This window comes from Carassius auratus, unplaced genomic scaffold, assembly GCF_003368295.1.
Source record: "Carassius auratus strain Wakin unplaced genomic scaffold, ASM336829v1 scaf_tig00009457, whole genome shotgun sequence".
Taxonomy (NCBI): Eukaryota; Metazoa; Chordata; class Actinopteri; order Cypriniformes; family Cyprinidae; genus Carassius; species Carassius auratus.
The window spans coordinates 124,225-145,779 of record NW_020524032.1 but is presented as its reverse complement, the minus strand read 5'-3'; the positions used below and the strand labels follow the sequence as shown (position 1 = coordinate 145,779).

Here is a 21,555-nt window from a genome sequence, read left to right as displayed (position 1 = left end):
AGAGTACTTTTTTGGTTTTAATCATTGGTTTATGTACCTATGGAAACATAGTCCCACTGGTCCTCACCAATTTTTCAGCGTTTCAACCCCAAAACACCAACACATATAAATAACATCACACTATGTAGTAAAAATATATTAGCATAGCAGAAAAAAGTTATATATTTAAAATAAATATATAAGAATATATATATATATATATATATATATATATATATATATATATATATATATATATATATATATATATATATAAAATATATATATATATATATATATATATATATATATATATATATATATATATATATATATATATATATATATATATATATATTAGAATAATATAATAAAAAGCTTTTTCTTTTTTAAAAAAGTTTTTCTTTTTATTATTATCATTGTTATTACGTTCTAAAAATGCCAGAATAATGCCAGTTGCAGCGAGCAAATATTTTCACTAAATAAAAAAAAGTTTGTTTCAGACACTGACTATGATGAAAGCGCAGAGAGCAATTTCTCTGGTCTTGTTTTGGTCTTTTTTTTTAATTTAATATTAAAACCCCAGATCATCACTGTCATCCTTAAATAAAAGAGAGCTCATGACAAGCTAGATCTGAGAGACAGCTTTGAATATAATGGGGTTTGAACCTAAAACTTTTGGTTTGGTTCCCAGACCAGATATTTTTAGATGAGTGCTTACTGCAGTTGATCTCGTCACTGGCGTCCTCACAGTCCACCACCTGATTACAGCGACTCGAGTTACTGATGCAGGAACCGTCTTTGCACTGGAACTCAGCAGCGCTGCACAGAGTCACTGAAGTAAACAGAGAAGGTGACAGTGAAGAACTATTACGGCTTCTTTTTTTTTTTTTTTCAACCGTGCAAAAAAATCTATAAATTCAGGTTTGTATTTCTTCTTTCTCTTAATATCTCCATTCTTTACAGACAATCCCACCCTACTTACTGTTGCACGGCAGCTCATCTGAACCGTCTCCACAGTCATCAGTGCCGTCACACCAGGAGCTGTGTTTGATACAGCGTCCGTTAATGCAGCGCCGGTAACCCTTCTTACACATACGGTTCGCTGCAAACAAAAAAAAGAGAGAGAGAGTTCAAATGTAACACTTCAAATATCAAGCAGATACTAAACAGGGTACAGATTAGGAAATGCTTCTGAAAACTACAAAGCAATGACTAGAGATGCAGTGTCATGCTTACCGCAGTAGGAATGCTTCTCATCAGACTTGTCCTTGCAGTGGCCGAGACTGTCACAAGTCAGACTGTAATCGATACAGTCGCCGTTTCCACACTCAAACTCATCCACGCTGTTACAGGTTGTGTTCTCCGCTGGAAGACAGAGAGATATGCTTTCATAATAAGCTGCACTTTTTAGAGGAAACCTATTCAGAACAGGCTTTTAGACGTTAGCTCTCTCACCGACACAGGTGTTGTCTCCCAGGAGTTTGCGTTCTCCGCGGCAGCTGCAGTTGACTCGTCCTTCTGACGTGAGCAGACACAGGTCCTGACAGCCTCCGTTATTTGTGAGACATGGAGAAAACTCACCTGCAGACACACACATTCTTAAAAATGACTTAAAGATATTTTTAAGCAAATTATACTATTCTTTATTATGCATCGTTATATCAGGGCATTTTTATGAAGATTGTCCTTATTATGGTAAACTGTAATTTTATAATATTTTACTGACTTGGTTGCAATAAAGTGTGCTATGAGGCTTAATAAATATATAAATACCTAAATAGAAATTTTATAATTATTCACTCTTTTAAGCCATTTCGGGGCTGGGTTATTTTAGTATACTATTATAGTTTTGTTGATATTTTAAATCACATAAAATGTTTGTATTTTCTGTGGTCATTTAAATTTCATTTAAAGTTTTGGTATTTTTGTCTTTTTTTTGTTTTAGTTGTAGTTATTTTAGTACATCAGGATAAATAAATGAAAATGTATATTGTTGTCAATTAGCTGAAATAAAATAGATTTAAGTTTTATATTTTATTTTAGTTAACATTTAAGTAATGCAATTCTTCTGGATTTAGATTTAGTTGTCAATAATAACTATAAATATGGTATATTTAAAAAATAAGACATATACTGTGGATTAAGATATATTTCTGATATCGCCATGCTCAAAAAAGATTTAAAACATAACTAATTTCATATAACACACATATAAGTCAGTCTTCAGTACAAAACTTACAGCTATTGGTGTCTTTGGCCACAGCAATGATGCCCATTGGCTGTTGAGGAATGTCGGCACGTAGGACTTTAATATCTGTGCCGTATTTATTAGCTCTGAGCACTGCTCTGCGCACCCAGTCTGTCCAGAAGATATAGTCACCGTACACAGCCAAACCGAAAGGATGCACTGGCTCGTTCTTCATGACCACCTGAGAACAGGTACAATTTACATTCATTCACATTTGCAAACAATTTCAAGGCGTACAATGTTAGTAGTGTGTGTCCTCTAAGAATCAAGATCATGAACTTTGTGCGGTTAAAAGTCACGATCTACCAGGAAAAAGTCAATAACTCCCACTTTCCAATGAACAAACATAAAAAGTAAGACACAAATAGAGAGGAACTCACAAAGCGTCGGCTGCCATCATACTCGCAGCGCTCAATCTTGTCAAACGTGGCATCGGAGAAATAGATCTTCTCAGCACGGTGGTCGATGGCCAGGCCATTCGGGGTGCGGATATTACTGCCAATGATCACCAGGACGTTTGCTCCAGAAAGAGACGCTCGCATGATACTAGGAGCCTGTTCATTCCAGTTAGTCCAGAACATCAAGCTGAAGCAAAGAGCACACAAAATTGATTTTTTTTATTTATTTTTAGTAGGTAACAGGGAAAAGTAATATTATTAAATAAATATATTATCAAAGTATTCAATAATTATACATTATTGCATACATAAAAACATAAAATGATTGCAAAAAAATTCAAATCATTGCATAAAATTACAAATCAATTCTTATCATTTACTATGTGAACATCACTTTGGCAGTCAAGGCTAAAATTAAGGTTTGTGATAAGTGTTTTTAAATACAATTATAAATAATTTCTTTATAAATTTGGCATTAAAAAGAAAATGTTTTTGGTATTTGGTAGGGTAGTAATTCATACTACATATTGATTCAAACTCTTGGGACTGTAGGTAACGCAGAATGATTAAAACAGCATTGCATCATGGCAAATTTGATATATAACGTTCATACTCTTGGCATTCATCCAGAACAAAGGCTCTGGGGTGGTCGTCCCCAGACATAGTGACCACAGTATCTCTTTCGAAAGCTGCAGTGCGACTCTGGTCCACAGTGTGCCGAGTGATGGTGGAGGTGGTGTAGCTGGTCCAGTAAAGTGTGTCCCAACCCCGGTGATAAGCCAAACCTTCAATTGACCCTACATCTGTTCAAAAGAAAGGAAGAAATGTAGAATGGTATTACACTCGGGAAGCACATAGAGAATCCTGCTTTGACTGCTCATTTCTGATCCAAGAGCTACTCTATTGCATCTAATTTTCTTAATTATAATTCTGTGCAAAGACACACTATATTTACTTTGAATAACTGTTCCTGTAGCTCTACTGCTTCCAAAAGTATACTATAGTTAAAAATGAAAGGATGGCAACTTCAAACAGAATTCATATCATAGAACTTTTATAAGGTAATTCCATTCAGGGCGAGTCTAAAACATCTCTTTTAAAACCTGTCCCAGTGAAGGGTTTAATCCCATGACATGAGTGTATGTTGGCCTCAGCGTGCTGAGAGATAGCTGTTGTCGCTGGTGCATGTGTGTGTTTAGTGGCTTAGTGTCATCCGGTCATTTCATGGATGGGTGCCTGTGCATACAAGACCCCTCCCTCGCCGAATCTCTTTAACCCCGGTGACTAGTTCTTCCACAAAGAGAGGACTGCTGGAAGAGTCTCAGACACAACGATGGGGGAAGAAGCAATGTGGAGCAATGCGCTTCAGTCAGCGCCATCGAAAGTCTCAATAGGCAAAGTCACACTGAGTAACAGTCGCCCTCCACAAAATGTATGAGCCCATGACGGGTTTCGCTGTATCTGTCTGCATCACATTAACTACTGTGATTACTCCACCATAAAAGGGGAAGGACTCTCAACCAAGCTGTTTATATTTGCTAAAAAACACTAATGATCCTTTAAAACACATCAGTCTTAAAACTGAAGAACAACAAGATAATGACGAAATAGCCACCGCCCACTTCTAAGTTAACACGTTAAGCGTCGTCATCACAGAAATGATGTTGTTCTAAGAAAAGGTCAGTAAACCTGACAATCGATGAATTAGATGACGATACCTGAACAACCGTTCACTGGACTTTGTCCTCGGAGGTCCATGCTAGATTTTTTATAAGTTGAAACCACTGCTGAATGCATGCATGTTTACTTTTTAACTGATTCATTCTATGGCATATCAGAAAGAAACTGTCAACAACACCAGCCACAAACTTTAAATACAGGGTCAATTATTTTTCAATGCTTTCAATGCACCACTGGCCTTTGTGGCACTTCATTTGTGTGCTTACTACTTCAAGCTATTGTAGGAGCTGACTACATTTTCATCTTCCCCTTTTTGGCCTTAAAAAATATGTATTTTATTGTCTTTACTGACACTTTTGATCAATGAAAGAAAGTATCATTATTATTGTTCACTGTTAGTATTGCTGTTAGCTTTATCCAGTTGGTTTGCACACTACAGAGCAATAAAAAGAAGGTCGGTCACTTACTCTCTACTATGGTCTTGCGGTCAGAGCCGTCATCGCTGATCTGCTGTATGTTACCAAAGTGAATGTCGCTGTAGAAGATCCGGTTGGCTCCCTTTCCACCGCCACCCCTGTAGTCAAAGGTAAGGGCGATAACGTTCTTCATGTGATCTGGGTCTTCGAAAGGTTTAATGGGGGCATTGAGGTTTGTTTCATCCGAGAGGTGAATGCTCTTTAGTATCGTGCGCTCCGAGTAGAGGAGGTAGCCGTCATAATCCCTGCAGCTTTGGCCGTCCTCTGCCAGCATACCATGTGCGCAGGCACAGGTACGATTGCCATTACCACTGTACAGACACAGCTGTTCACAACCACCATTGTTCACTTTACAGATGTTGGTACCTGCAAACGATATTAAGATATTAAAATGAACACCGTTCACAATCCAGCTTTTTACATACTGGGTACATATAGTAATAGTAAGTTCTTTAGAAAAAGATACACACCTTGCTGTCTTGCACGGTTGAAGACTTTAATGTCTTTAAGCTGTACACCAATGCCAGTTCTCAGATGCACCATATCTGTGGCATTGTCTTTGTTTCCTCTCTTGATGGAGCCATTGGCATGTGTCCTATTGGAAATAGGAGAAGATAAAAAGCTTATTACCTGTAAAGTCCACTGCAATATAAAGTATTTGAGAACAGGCCAGCTATTAAAGGTAATTATAGTTAATAGTAAAGAGGTAATGATTTCACACCTGTCACTCCAGTAGATGTAGTCATCAAATACAGAAACAGCAAACATGTCCATGTTGTTACTAGACAGCACCAGCTCACGGTTTTCTCCAGTCTCCAGATTTATGCGTTCAATTTTGTCTGTACGGGCATCGCACCAATATAGCAGGCCCTCCTACACATTACACAACATTAGGGATTCAGCACTTACCATAATCATGTGGTTTCACTGTCTGCTAAGATACATTTTTTTTTCTTTTTTATTAAAATAACAATTAAATTAACACTACCATCCAAAAGTATGAGGTTTCTAAAAAAAAAAAAAAATTACATTCAAAAAAATATTTAGTTAAATTATACATGTATTTATTTTCTGAAAATAAATAAAATAATTTCTTACAATTTTTTTTTTAACTTTTATTGACCCAATCTTCTGAACAGAGGTGTATAATAACAATCATCATCATCATCATCATCATCATCATCATCTTCAAAAAGTTTATTAGCAATATTATCTGGTACCGGAACCAACAATAAAGTCGTTCTGCAAAAGACGCACAATGTGTTTATGTACAAACCTGGTAATCGATGGAGATGCCATTTGGCCAGCTGATGCTGACATTGACAAGAACTGCTCTCTCAGAACCGTCCAGACGAGATCTTTCAATACGTGGATACTGACCCCACTCCGTCCAGAACAGATACCTGAGCACACAAAATACTTGAGTCGAATATCATTTTTTAACAAGAGAAAGCACTAATACACAATCTCCTCATGTTCATAGACACACATTCTCATCTTCACTAAACATACAGACGCAGTTCCTCACCCTTTCTCCGGATGTACAGCAATGGCACGTGGTTTGTCCAGACCGTGAGAGATGACCACATAGCGGAAGGAGCCGTTGAGTCTGGCCACCTCAATCACATCAAAGCCTTGATCAGTCCAATAGATGTTGCCTATTTATAAAATATAACACACTTTGTTAGATGCACTAATATACAATGTGTTTTTGGTTGTTTTTGCACATTTGCACACCTGCAATCCAGTCCACAGTAATGCCTTCCACACGTCCAATGCCATTGGTCACTATGTCCTCCCTCCAGGTCTGGTCTCTCTTGGCTCGGCTAATAGTGCTAAGGCCCATGTCAACCCAGTAGATGGTGTCATTCTCTACAGGAAAAAAAAAAACACAAAACACCAAGTTAGGTGCATTCAGAGCAATTTTCAGACTTAATCTTTTTACACAAAGATATCTGCAAACTCACCAGCATGGAAGTCAATGCCCACAGCAAGAGAGGTGCCTGACACAGGTACCAGGGCATCAGATTTATCTGATGGGTCCAGAGGAATGCCACGGATGCCCTCATGCACAGAGTAGAGCAAAAACGAGCCCATGCCTTCAAAGAAAAGTGCAACAAACACAGTGTTAAAATGTGGTCATGTGAAAGCAAATGGTGTACAATAGCGAGGTTTACACGAGATCTTGCCTTCACAGGACTGTTGGCCAGTCTTCAGACTATATCCAGCCGTACACATGCAGGCTCTTGTAGTTGGTGAAGTTGGCAAGCAAAGCTGAGAGCAGTCGCCATTGTTCTTACTGCAGAGGTTGGTACCTAGAGTAGATATCAAACACATCCAAATGGTATCATCTTTGATTAATAGTTTGTATTCATTTTAAGCATTTATCTTAATGTATTGAGACCTATTATAATATTTATATATAATCTGTCTGGTTATCTGACAGCCCAGGAATTCCCCTATGATTACATGTACTTTTTTCACATTTAATTTGATATTTTTTTGAATATTTAGTAAATTAAATAATAATAATAATAGTTGTTGTAAAAAGTAGTTTAATTAATTGTCCTTTAAAAAACTAAAGTAAAAAAAAGTAAAAAGAAGAATTCCTAATTTGTACCTCTAAGTGCATTCACAGGGTCAAAGTTTTATAAGCTCTTTAGGGTTAAATAATCAATAAATTACATTATGTAATTTAATTTCAAGTATGAATTAAAATGTATTAAACTGGGTGTTATCAATATTTATTCTGTCATGCCATCTGACAATCCAGAAATCCCTTTTTGGATTATGTGATCTATTTTAAGATTTAATTGGATATTTAGCAAATTAATTAACACGAACAAAACAACCACACCAATAATAATAATAATAATAATAATAATAATAATAATAATAATAATAATAGTTATTATTAATTAAATTTAAAAAATTTAATTAAAAATAAAATTTTTATTAATTTTTGCAGATAGTTTTATCCAAAGCGACTTCAATTTTTACCTATCATGTGTTCCCGGGGAATCGAACCCCCAACACTTGATATCACAATGCTCTACCAATTGAGCTACAGGAACACTTAAACCTTTAAACATGAAATTTATCAAATTAATGCTTTTTATTTTTTAAAGAGTAACTTTTTTTTCCGTTTTGCTTTTATTTGGTTCATTTTAGGTCATACCGAAAGTAACAATAACAAAATATAGTAATAAAGTATAAATAATATACTGTATACACATATCTACATAACATAAAACCATACATTAATTCAGATTAAGAAAAAAGAAAACAGCAGGCAAGCATAGTTATACACACAAATAAATAAAATAGGAAGAAGGAAAAAAGACAGAAAAAGTAAAAGAGACTATATTTATATAAAACAAAGAAGCATTTTAGGGTTACACAATCGATATAAATATGAAACCACACCTAGCTGATGCACAGTCTCATTGTAGATCTTCATATGCATCATGGGTGACGTGTGATTTCGGAGAACCTTCCAGTTGCCTCCATTGCTCTTGTCACATGTACCAATCTGATCTGTGCCCTGATCGGCCCACCACAACTTGTCTCCTACAAATAAAACATAAAATGTCAGTTAGTTATTTCAAATGGGGTTATCAATGCATAGAACTCTATGAACATTGTTCACATCATCACAGTTAAGAGCTGTTGACTCACACTGTTCATATTTAACAGAAACACTTCACAAAAACTTCAGTTCAGTGAGTTGCATTACAAAGTTTTAGTTTGTGTTGCATTGGAAGCAGGTTGATTTTGCTCTCTCACCCATGATGGCGAGGGCTGAAGCTTTGGTGAGCTTTCCTTTCACACCCTCAATGATCTCCAGTCCAGAACCATCCAGCTTACAGCGATTAATGGTGCTGTTCCCTGAACTGATCCAGTACAACTGCTCTGTGTAATAGTCTATGGACAGGCCTGCCATGGGAAGAAGTCAACGTATAAAACAAATCTCCAAAAGGCCTTCTTGTAGCTTTAGACAAACAAAAGTTAAACAAGACAAGTCACTTACCCACTGGGCCTTTCTGATTGGTGAACAGTAATGTGTGGTTGGTGCCGTCCATGTTGGCCATACTGATGTTGTCCCCATCAAGCCAGTAGAGCTTTCTGTACGCAATTTGCAAATAAAATGTGACAAATTAGATATCAACCAAAGTTTCTTCATATCTCAGTCAATTGAATGCCTGGAAATCATGCCATTGAGAGTAGAAATAAACACTTATTTATCAAAAACATTGTAGAGTGAGAAAAACATACTGAACAAATTAAAAATCAGCTGAATGACTTGTATTGTCTGCATGCACAAGCTTGTTTTTTTTTTTTTACTAGAAACTGGCATGTCTAGAAACTAGCACACTGGCACTACAAGAAAAACATCTGGTTCACACTGGCCATATTGTCCAATCTATAGCTCACACTAATGAGTAACATCTAGATTGCTCATCTACACCCCTTACAATCTGTGCCAGAAACATACTGGCACGGCATCTGTTCTCTCCAAATGTGGCCTATCAAACAAACTGAGAGCAAAGAGGCTAAAGAGACTAAAAATGACAGAATGGCACTAATGCCAAGACTAAACTAGCAACAGTTCATGTGTGAGTACTTGTACTAACCCCAGGATAGGATGCAGCACCAAACAGTGAGGCTTGTCCAGTCCATGGATTACAGCGTTCTTGAAAGACCCGTCTAGCCGTGCAACATTGATCTGCTTCTTATTCGTATCATAGCTGGTCCAGAAGAGGTTTCTGGAGACCCAGTCTACAGCTAGACCCTGAGCATTAGGGAGGTCTAGCAAAGAAAAAAAATATTGGCTAAAGCTATACATTTATTTACCATCACCTTTGATAAATGTAATGCATCCCTGCTGAATAAAAAATACTTTTAAATGTTTTATATATATATATATATATATATATATATATATATATATATATATATATATTAACCCCACATTTTTTTTATAGTAGTATTATACGTCACAAAAAGTTCAGTAGTTCTATTTTTAATTGGGTTTTAAAAGATAAAAGACACTTTTTTTTTTTAATTAAGCCAAACATTTTTATTTTTTTATTTTTCTGATAATCAAGCACTATGTACCATGACCATTGTTAACTGGAAACTGACTTCATTACTCCACTAAAAATCTAATGGCTAAAAGTAATTGAGAAACAATGGAAAAAGAAAAGATTGAAGCAGTCTGTCAGTTGCTATCTAAAGCAATGAAGTTCAATTTTTAAGTTTTCATTTACATTTTGGGGCCCGTGTATACTACGAGTCCATACGCTTGAAGCTCAAACTATTATCTCACCAGCTGATACCACAGTCTCCACACCGGTCCCATTGATGAAGGCTCTTTTGATCGTCTGAGTGCGAACATCAGACCAGTAGATGCGGTGCTCCAGAGCATCATAATCCACCACTGTAACATTGTCAATGTCAGGCACAGTGAAAGAGATGATGTAGTTGTAATAGGGATTATCAATGTCCACCCCTCTGATTTCAATCTGACGAGCGTACAGCAGGAACTGACGGTACTCTGGACAAGAAAAACAGACAATGTCACTAGATATATATATCCATATATATAAAAAATTATGTAAATGCATGTAATGTGCAAAAAGAACAAACAGTAGTAGAAAAGCCTACAGTCTCCATGTCAGAATACTAAACACTGATCGTGCATCAGGGCAGCAGGGTGCACTGTTGTTTTCTTGGTGGTTAAATGAGATTTACAGCCCACACAAGACTACTAACATTCAGCCCGACCTAAAAAAATCTAACACTGAGGATCTACCGCCAATGCAAAAGGAATCTAAAACAAAAAGCCTCGTGCTGTGCTGTAATTCATATACTATTTGTACTGAATTGTGTTAGATAAGCATTGCTGCAATTAAATAATAGTAAACTATTACAAAATATTTTTTGTGGATTTTCTTATTGTTGACCACATTCATGGAGGTCTGTGGCTTTGCGATTCTGCTTACTACTCACTTAAACTGCAACTCCAGATTTAGGCTATGTTGCAAATAAATGACTATTTCTGCAGTATGCTTGTATGTGGAACACCTGGGTGATTTAATACAATCCATAAAACATGCAGAACAAAAGAGATTACTGCATGGAATACTGTCTCTCACAATGCAATGCGCTTGACCTCCCATTTCCACTATGGTGGATTAAAATGATATCAGCAGAAATTTGTAATCAAATAGCCATAGTTAATACATTTGATAAATAAAATATACTGAGGTCATGTGACAGTATATTGTGCAAAAATGTAACTGTTTTTTAGGACAACATTTATGTTGCAATTTATATTGTTCCTTATATTGTTCTTGTTGCACAATAATAGAGTATGTCGTTTGCTATGCCATGGTCTTGAGAAATTTTATATGATGTGCAGTATTCTGTAATTAGTAAAACGGTATTCCATTCAGAACTTGCTAAAGGTTGACATTTGATTGGATCTGAGGGCTGAGGGAGGAGGAGCCTACCGTAGCAGGTGTGATTGTCTGGCTTGAGTTTCATGAGGTGTGGACAGGCACAGGAGAAGGTCTGGTTGTAGTTGATGAGGCACAGGTGAGAGCACGGCCCCTTCCCGTCATTCGCTGCACACGGGTTGGGAGCTGCAAAGCAGGAAGAAAATGTTCACCAAAGTTTTTCATCTAGTATTTCGATTTTATTTCATTGATTTTTAACAGGCTTAGTTAACAACAACAACACTGGTTCCCTCAGCTTACAAATGCAATACGAAACATACACAAGTAATAAAATGTTCATGACATATGCTGGTTCTCACCCTGAGGTTGTCTAGAAGGATGAAACACTTGAAGATCAAACGGCTGAGTGTTCGTTCTCTGGACCACCGTCACATTGTGTCCCGTCCATTTATTGGCTTTAGCCAGAGTGTTGGTCCGCCAGTCCGTCCAGTAGACCTCTCCTCCATACATGGTGACGGCAAAGGGATGCGACAGGTGTTCATGCCCCCGAAGCACCTCGATCAGGCCGGAACCGTCGTAAGCCGCAGAGTAGATGGCATCGGATCTAAAGACATATTTGTATTTTTAGAAGATCAAGGTTACATACTGTGTGGACACTTTTGCATTTTACGTCACTTTTAGTGCCAATACCTGGCATCAATCCACAGGATACGGCGCTCTAGGTAGTCCACAGTGAGACCGTTGGGCCAGCCACCATTCCCAGTCTCTTTGTGGATGGTGCGACGGCCCTCCCCACTCATAGATGCAGCCTCTATCCTGGGGGAGCTGGCGTCCCAGTCTGTCCAGAACAGAATACTGGGGGGCGGGGGGAAGAGACAATGCTTGAAACAACTTAAGTTAATATCACTGAAAATAACAGGACTGTCCAAGTATAACATGTTTTACCCATCTCTTGGGTCAAGCGCAATGGCGCGGGGATGCTCCACCTCTCCAGCCAGTAGCGTTGTACGCATGGTACCATCCAGCTTGGCCACCTCAATCTGATCCAGGTTACTTTCCACCCAGTAGATGTTTCCTGCGATCCAGTCCACAGCTAGACCCTCCGGAGTGGCCAAACCATACTGAATCACCACCTCAAAACTGGTGAGAGCTGAAATAGGAATAGGAATCCAAGTTAAACCTAGAAATAAAAGCTTTAGGAGGCTGAAAAAAATGCACCATAAATTATGGATCCAATACTATAATTCTGGCCAAAACTGATAAGTCATAAACATTTCAATAACATGTAATAACAGCTATCCTTTTTTTTCTATAAAAAATATAAAACCCTACTAAAAATGATTTAATGAATCATTTTCAACACTACTCTATAATGTAAGTTCATCACTATTGGCAATTATTTTGAGATTGGCTTAAGATTATATTTAACAGTGTTATTTATGTATGTATTTTGTAATTAATTATTAAATAATACGTGTTTTTAAAGATTAACTCTAAGTGACCTTAAGATGATTTAAAGGTAATTTAAATGTAAAAATAAACAGAAATAAAAAGGCACAATTACATATTTAAGATCAACCAATACCAATAAATAAATAAAAATAAAAAACTCTAATATTGGCCAGCAATCAATACAGTGCTGATATACTGTGCATCCCTTTTTTTTAAGACTCTGTACTATTTTTAGGTCATTAAATGAATAAGAAAACTTGTGACACTGATCATGTGACTTTTTGTGCAGACGGAAAGATGTTCTTGCTTCCTTTGAATCTCAAAATGATCAATGTTTCAAATCAAACTGGAGAACATGATCATCTCTTTTCACAAAAACTTGTGGAGTTCATGCAGCTCAAGTTCTGCAAAAGGATGACCAACCAAATTATAAGACAATATGAAACTTCTCAGTTCATCTTTTTATCAAATTTTGATACATATAATACATTTTATAATGAAACATTTGTATTAAAATAAAAAAAGCAAGTGGAAGCATTTTTTTTTTTACCAATGGTTTAAGACTGTATATATTGGCCAAAAAATCATTTGATGGCTTCCAACCTGAAAGCCATTTAAGTCAATGCTGCAATAAATATTCCCTCACTCTGAGCTACAGCCATGGGGAAGAGAAAATAATAATTCCCAATCAAGGCACGCTGCTCTCTGATCTGTGAGGGAGACTCTCATACAGTGCAGTAATTAAAGGTCCAGAATGGCTCTCACAGCGCAGTCTCTCCAATAGGGTTGAGAAACTGTACTTTGTTTCAGTGTTGGCAGCAACATCAGTCATATTTTAACTCCGTCAAAGACAACAGCAAGGATTCAAAAGTTGGAAAGTATATCACATCTCTGGAAAGAGCTGTCCATAGAAGGAGGGAGGTGTGTGCGCACATGTTTCAAAGCAACATGGTGCTTCCGACACTTTGCTTTTACTCTGGCTGCAGTCACGCAAACTAGGAATGAGTCAAATGGGTAAAGACAGAGCCCTGCAAATTCCTGTGCTACGTTCACACACAGACTCACTTAGATGCATGCTGTGGTTTCGTGAACCGAAAATAGTGTAACAATTATGGACTAACTTGGTATGCTGAAAAGGACAGAACAATGTGGGAAAACACATTAGACAAAAAAAGGCAACTCAGAACTTTAAACAAGCCTTTAAAACAAAAGAATGTGATTGAAGCTCCCAAAGCCATTATTAAATTATCTAATAAAGTTATCAACTAAAAATAATGTTTGTGATTATAACCCTAACCCAAATACACACACACACAAATAAATATATATATGTGTGTGTGTGTGTATAAGTAAAGTATATGAGTCATACTAAAGAAGTGTTTCGTATAAATTAATTTAAATATAATTCTAGGTTAAATGGAGTTTAAGCTCTGTCGATAGCATGACAGGCCTCTTATAATGTTTTGTCTTGTAATCAACAGCATGCAAGTGTAAACTGTATTTATATGTATAAGAATAAATAGTTAATTCTTCACAACTTATCATAGGACTAAGACATTAATTTACCTCCGTTTTCCGACAGCTTTCCCCGATAGATCTTGTCTTCCACCACATCAGTCCAGTAGAGGGAACTCTGGTTGAGGTGGAAATCCAGGGCAATGGTGTTCCGCAGGCCAGGCACCAGCACGCTGAACTCGCCCTTGTACAAGTCGATCCGACGGATCTCGTGCCGGTTGGAGAAAATGATGAAGGGCTTGAATGGATCTAAAGAACATGGACATGGCACATTAGGACATCCCACTGCTAATCCTTTATATCGGCTTATAAAGACACTAGATAATAAATTATATAATATAATATGGGCCAATTTATTTCATAGTGCCACTGTTTTTATATACAACAGTGTAGCGTACATTTCATTAAGTACACTCACCAGTGCTCTTGCAGCTCTCGCCATCTGGCCCGAGAGCCCAGCCTTCATAGCACTCGCACTTAACAGTGGCCTTCTCCTGCACGCAGCGCTGGCTGCACTTGAGATGCTTGGCGCAGAAGCTCTGAATCTGGCAGGTCTTGTTGTCGGTACCCAGCTCCATGCCAACTGGGCAGGAGCACAGGATGCCCTCACCAGGAGCGATGGAACAGTTGTGGCTGCAGCCTCCGTTATCCATCGTGCAAAGATCTAGAACCAAAACAGACAAGAAAGAAGCAGGTGGGATTGAAAAGTGTGTTTGTGAGTTACTTGCTGCAAGTCTATATATAAAAAAAAAAGAATGTGTTGGAGAGAATGTGCTTATTTTATAAGAATTCAAGCCTGAAATTTCTGTCATGCTCATGGGAAACACAAGTTGAGTTGGCATGCTCTGTGCAACCGTGAAAGATTTAAAGGAATAGTTCACACAATAATGAAAATTCTGTCATTATTCAATCGCGCTTAAGGAATTCATCCATGGAACACAAAAAATATAGATAAAAAAAATCTTTACTAGATCTACTGACTGTCAAGCTCACCACAGACCAGCTACAGGTGGAGAGGAGAGAGAGAGAGATAGAGCCAACTCAGTGGATGGGAATTATAAGGAGCCCATTATTGACAAGGGCCAGCGGAGGGAATTTGGCCAGGACCCCTACTCTTTACGAGAATTGCCATGGAATTTTTAGTGACCACAGAGTCAGGACCTCGGTTTAACGTCGCATCTGAAGGATGGAGCTTTTTACAGTATAGTGTCACCATCACTACAATGGGACATTAGGACCCACACGGACCACAGGGTAAGCACCCCTAACTAACACCTCTCCCAGCTAGTTTTCCCAGGGGGTCTTAGGGTACAGAGTGATATGACTGTGGCTGAAACATGACAACATTTGCATGAAATATTCCTTTAACTTGAGTGTATTTGTTTTTGTGTGTGTTTGCATTACTGCAAAGCTTCTCGTCCGAGCCATCGGGGCAGTCGTCCTTGCCGTCACACAGTTTCTCAGGAGGCAGGCAGATGGAGTCGTTGCTGGCACAAACACGGTGAGAGAGCTTGCACTCCAGAGCCTCGCAGTTTTCTTCATCGGAGTTATCCTCACAATCACTGTCCCGGTCACACACCCAGGCCTTACTGATACAGCGACCTAAAACACACAAAAAAAGAAACAAAAAAAGAATTTGACCCACAATTGAAAAATGCTGCAATTCAATTAAAGCTAACATATACTAAAAGTGACAAAACTTTTGAATTTGGGCCTTTAGGTAGTGATATTTAGATTTATCATGACATTGTTTTTTCGTGGCTGCCTGAAACACGAGTGAGAACATTCAGGATAGCCAAAGCGTGCACTAACCCGAGTCTTTGCAGGTAAATTTGACGGCAGGGTCGCACATATGCGTGACACCCTCGCAATTCTTCTCGTCACTCAAGTCCATGCAGTCTGTGTCTCCGTCACAGCGCCATCGCATCGGAATACACAAGCCATCCATTCGGCACTGGAACTCATCTATGTGGCAACCGCCGGGAGGCCGTGTGGCTGCAGACAAAGACAGAAATGGGACACGCAATTAAAATGCAGCTGTGTGAACAGTCACACAAAGGCACAGACACATATCTTATTATTTAATTGTAATGAGAGCTTGGCTTCCTGACGTCAAAAATCAGTTCCCAGGGGATGGAGACTGTGACCAGTGTGAGGCACAACTACAATGAGCTGATCCAAATCAAACTTTCTCATGAACAGCGGTCCAGGGCTGCCACCGTGAGGGCCATCATTAGGCATCAGTCATAAAGGCTTTCCCTCATGGTAAAGGTTAGAATCTGGCAGAGTCTAAAAAGGGGAATGTGGAAAACCAGATCTCGTCCGTAAACAGAGAAGTGTGTCCTAGAACAGGGAACTGCTGGGGTGAACTGACCCCAATGACATCATACTGCTCGAGCTGCAAGAATCCACTGTTTCTCTCTTTCTCTCTCTCACCCGTACACACACACACACACACACCAGTGTTAATTTTGACACAAAATTTTAATTTAGTTTTAGTCTTAGTCTTTTGACTATAATTCTTTTTAGTTTTAGTCAAGTTTTAGTCATCTGATTTGTTTTAATTTTAGTCTTATTTTAGTCGACTAAAATTGCTTGGTATTTTAGTCGACTAAAATTGCTTGGTATTTTAGTCGACTAAAATTGCTTGGTATTTTAGTCGACTAAAATAAGACTAAAATCAATAACAGATTTACTAGACAATTTTTTACAGCTGGTATAGGAAACAAACTTAACCAAAATATATAAAACACAAATTCAACTTTATTTCAACACAACTGTGTCTTTATTTCGATACAAAAGCTTTTATGCAGCAACAAACACTGTCATGATAATGTAAACTATAACTAGCTGCCAATTGACCATCAATAAAAGAAAAATAACGTTAGGTCCAGGACCTTAAAGCTTACAGCTGAGCTGAACAATAAGTGCATACATTTAAAGTAAATATTTAATAAGTTGGCAGCTAGGTGGATAAAAAAAGTAACAAGATTTTATAAGGTATTCATTTGTCTAGCAATATTGTATGTTTTAAATACTACAATATTGCTAGATTTGTATGTATAATGATGATAGGATGTGAACATTCATGTTTCACATGACTAATATAGAAATATTTGTGATATTGTCAACAAGTAGAACATTATAAAATATACTAAACATTAGTATTAATCAAATGTATTTATCATGATATTACGTATTAGTATTGTGCTCGCATCTAATTTGAAGAAGGGGCTATTTTACAGTACTTTTCAGTTCGTAATATTTAATGCTACAACATCTACGCACTGCACTATTCCAATTTTGCTTAGCTCAATAAACAAAAGAACATCGTTGTAAAATTACATTTGAGAAAATGTCCGGGTGGCTCGTCTGTAAATGTCTTTTCAAATTGGTTGTGTTCTTGCCACGAATGAGCGCTCTGCGTGCTTTACACTTTGTTTTGTTTTGTTCGTCGTCAAACGTGAAGTGAGCTGTGGACATTTTGTCGCTCTTTTAGACAGTAGGGACTTTAAGCAACAGCTGCGAATGGAACGGCTACAGCGACCGGAAGTTTGCCGTCACACCGCTGTAGCCAAGAACGTAAAAGTCACTAAGCAACGGTAAAACAGAACAGCGCAACGCAGCATTAATTCATTTATTGAGATCCAAAAAAATATATAATTTAAAAAAGCAAGAGAAGGATTGCTTTTGGCGTTAAATGACAATCTTTTGTCAGAAGAGGAGTTTTTAATATTGTATGATGTAAATAAGTCTAAAAACATAACATTTATTTACCTAACCTCTCACGTTGTAGCGACTCCGGCAAATCAGCTGTTCTCCCGTAGTAGACCGTTAAATTAGAACGTCACAAAGTAGCAGTTAAATTCGCGCAGGCGCAATACAACGCCAGAATGGCGTTGCCGTTCCACCAGAGGCTGTTGCTTAAAGTCCCTGATAGGGATCACCTCTTCGAATGCCGACTTCCCGGGAGCTCATAAAAACTGAAAACCTTCGCTTCACGTCTCAATAAGTCAGGCTCTGATTGGTTCTCTTCTCTCATGCAGTCTGTTCTGTTTTGCCGGTTCTTTTGCTCATTCCTCGCATCTCTCCCGTCTGCTGATTTGATTTTCGTCACAGTCTATTTTCGTCTCGTCCTTTATTCGTTGACGATAATGTCAATCAATTTAGTCATAGTTTTAGTCTCCATCAGTGCCTTCTATTTTAGTTTTCGTTTCGTTTTCGTCGGCAAAAATATATTCGTGACGAAAATAATGACGAAAATATTTAGTCAACGAAATTAACACTGACACACACTAAGACTAAGTAGTAGATATCAATACTGAAATCTGACTGGAATATTACATTTCTCTGTCAATATCTAATATTTTAGCAAATGTGTATAGTATATGCTACTTAACACCCTTCTATATGTAAAAAATCTTAACATTAATTTTGACAACTTAAAAAATCCCCCTTTTTTTGTTTGCTTCCTTTACGAATTCAAAAATAAAGTATAAAAAAGTTAACAGTTACATAGCATTAATAAACAATTTATGTAGTAAAGGCAGAAAATATTTTTTTTTGTAAATAATGTAGCAAAAATGTATATACTGCTCAACACATTTTAATGTTAATATTTAGATCAAATGGCTTGTACCTTTCAAATATTTCTAATTCCAAAATGTAAAAATAAGACATATATAAAAGTAATCAAATATACTCAAATAGTTAAATAGAGTAATTATATAATAAATGCAGAAAAATAATAAATTCTAATAGGAAATTAAAATGCTGCAGTCCTCTATTTTTTTTTAATATAAATATTAACTTACAACTTTATTATAACTTGAAAAACTGGTACCATTACATGTTTTACTTTTAAATTGACTTTTAACATCCCAACTCCAAACTTCACAACTCGTGTTAGCATGACCTCACTCAGTTCAACATCTTTACACAGGCACAAACTCTCAGAAGACCCAGCACTCTCATTAGGCCTCTGGCTTGGTTCTGCTGCATTGATTCTGTGAGTCTATTAAGCACCAGCATGCCATTAGAGAAGGGAAAAAAGAGAAGAGAAGAGAAGAGAAGAGAAGAGAAGAGAAGAGAAGAGAAGAGAAGAGAAGAGAAGAGAAGAGAAGAGAAGAGACCCCGAAAACAGAATCTAACCCACTATTCCTGTCCCACGCAGGGCCAAGCCAACCACTGAACAATTAACAGTTATAAAGCCACATGAATTGGACATGTGGAGATGGACAGATGAGGAGATACATATGTACAAAATTGCAGGTGTGCATACTCCAGCGGCTCATGCATCAAGCGTCCTGGCACTTCAGTGCATGTGTAACCCCTCTAGACAGCAGGTCCCAGAGCAGTCATTAACACTGCTCTGCACAGGGGCTTCAAGACTTTGTGGTTTAAGTGTTTCACCACAGACCACAAAAAAAAGGATGACAGCCCAGTTTGTGAAATCATGATTTACTCCAGTTAATAAGGGCCTCAGTTGCATTAGTCATTGTGGTTTTGCTCAAAATCTAGATACACTTCAGAAGGCCCACACCATTAATATAGCTTCAGATAATAAACTGATCATTTACATAATACAAACAGTGTAAAAAAAAAAAAAAAGAACCTAACCTTATTAAAAATATATATATATCGCTGCATCTTGAGAAAATACTGATCATCAACCTCAGGAGGTCAAACTAAATATATGAAGGGTTCTGGTGTTGTCAATTTTGACATCAAAAAACTGCAATCTGACAATTTAGTTATTTTCAAAAAATTATTAAACAAGTAAAATACATCTGAACAATGAAAATACACTAACAAATATAAAATAACAAAAATAACAATGAAATTCACATTTATTGTTAATTAGTGTTGAAATTATTTTTTTTGTTTTATATTTGTTCATATTGTTACTAATTCACTTAGCAATTTGTTGTATTTAAAATATATTTTTTTTTATTTCAGAAATGTAATGTAATTTTTACACAATATATAACATTTAAATTACTTTAAAATAAAAATAACAAAATAAATATATAAAATAAATGAATAGATAACAAAATAATAATAAATAATCCTAAACAAACAACGAACAAACCAACCAACAAATACATAAATAGTAAGAATTCAGTAGAGTAATTGGTTTGGGATTAGATGTTGGTTTGTGACTAGTCTCAGCCTCAGACGTCGCGCCCACAGACCGTTTGTTAAACGTTTGACGCAAACGGGACACAAAAGTGGAAACACTTCAAGAGTTTCGAAGAAGTCATCAGATTTTTTTTATTATACAGGATTTCCAGGAGACGTGTGTGTGGTGTTCTTTAATGTTCAGTCTGAAAACAAAGATGACATGCCGCCAAACCCCCTCACGAAAACAGAAAGCCATAGTATTTACAATAATCAAGTATTATTTAATGATAGAACTTTAGTAATTATAATTAAAACTTGGTAACCATGTATGAATGCATAGACGTTTTAACTGAATTTAGGACTGGTGGTGATGCTTTGTTTCTGTATAAAAAAAACAAAAAACGACGATGATGATGATGATAATAATAATAATAATATGAATTCTACTAATAAGAACAGTAAAAATGCACTAAAGACTAATGAGCTGCTGGATCCATGAATATTAATCAGGTTTTGTGCATTCGTTGAATTGATTTGCCGAAATCAAAATAGCGGTGAGCACCAGCCAATGAGATTGACGTTTGCGCATTAGTTTCGCCAACTACAGGAAAACCCGGCAGTTCTTAAAAACTGAAAAAACTAATCCAAGGGAACTCAACAAAGAAAACAACAACAAAGAATATCGTTTACATGTGGTGCGTCAATTAACACGCATTACGTAAGACACTCTCTCTCTCTCACTTTGCACGTGTGAGTGAAAGCGGCGGAGAGTCGTGCGCCTTCACACTAGAGTTTACTGTACAGCAAACATAGGTGCGCTGCGCATTCACTGAGATGAACTGAAAAATAGTAAAGATTTCTTGACGGAGAGAGGAACTCTGAAGCACTGCTTCTGTGTATATCTGTGGTAAACGTACAAAAAACGTAAGAAAACTTTTTGGAACGAGAACTCTTTTTTTTTTTTTTTTATTATTAAAAATCATACTTTTCCAAACTCACCCTGATTGGTACAGTTTGCATGAGTCTCATCACTGTAATCTCCACAGTCGTTGTCTCCATCACAGGTCCAGTACTCTGGTATACAGCGGCCGCTGTTGCATTTAAACTGCACACTGGAGCACGAGTGACTGCAGCCGGCTTCATCACTGTTATCCCCGCAGTCATTATCTGAGGACAGATAATGAGGACTTGCAGTTATTAGACATTCTAAGTCAGGATGC

General features: G+C 37.1%; 1 pseudogene; it reads right to left on the bottom strand.

Moving 5' to 3' along the window:
• The window catches only part of LOC113072559 (low-density lipoprotein receptor-related protein 1-like), a 94,672-nt pseudogene that overhangs the window by 20,010 nt on the left and 53,107 nt on the right, over positions 1–21,555 (bottom strand).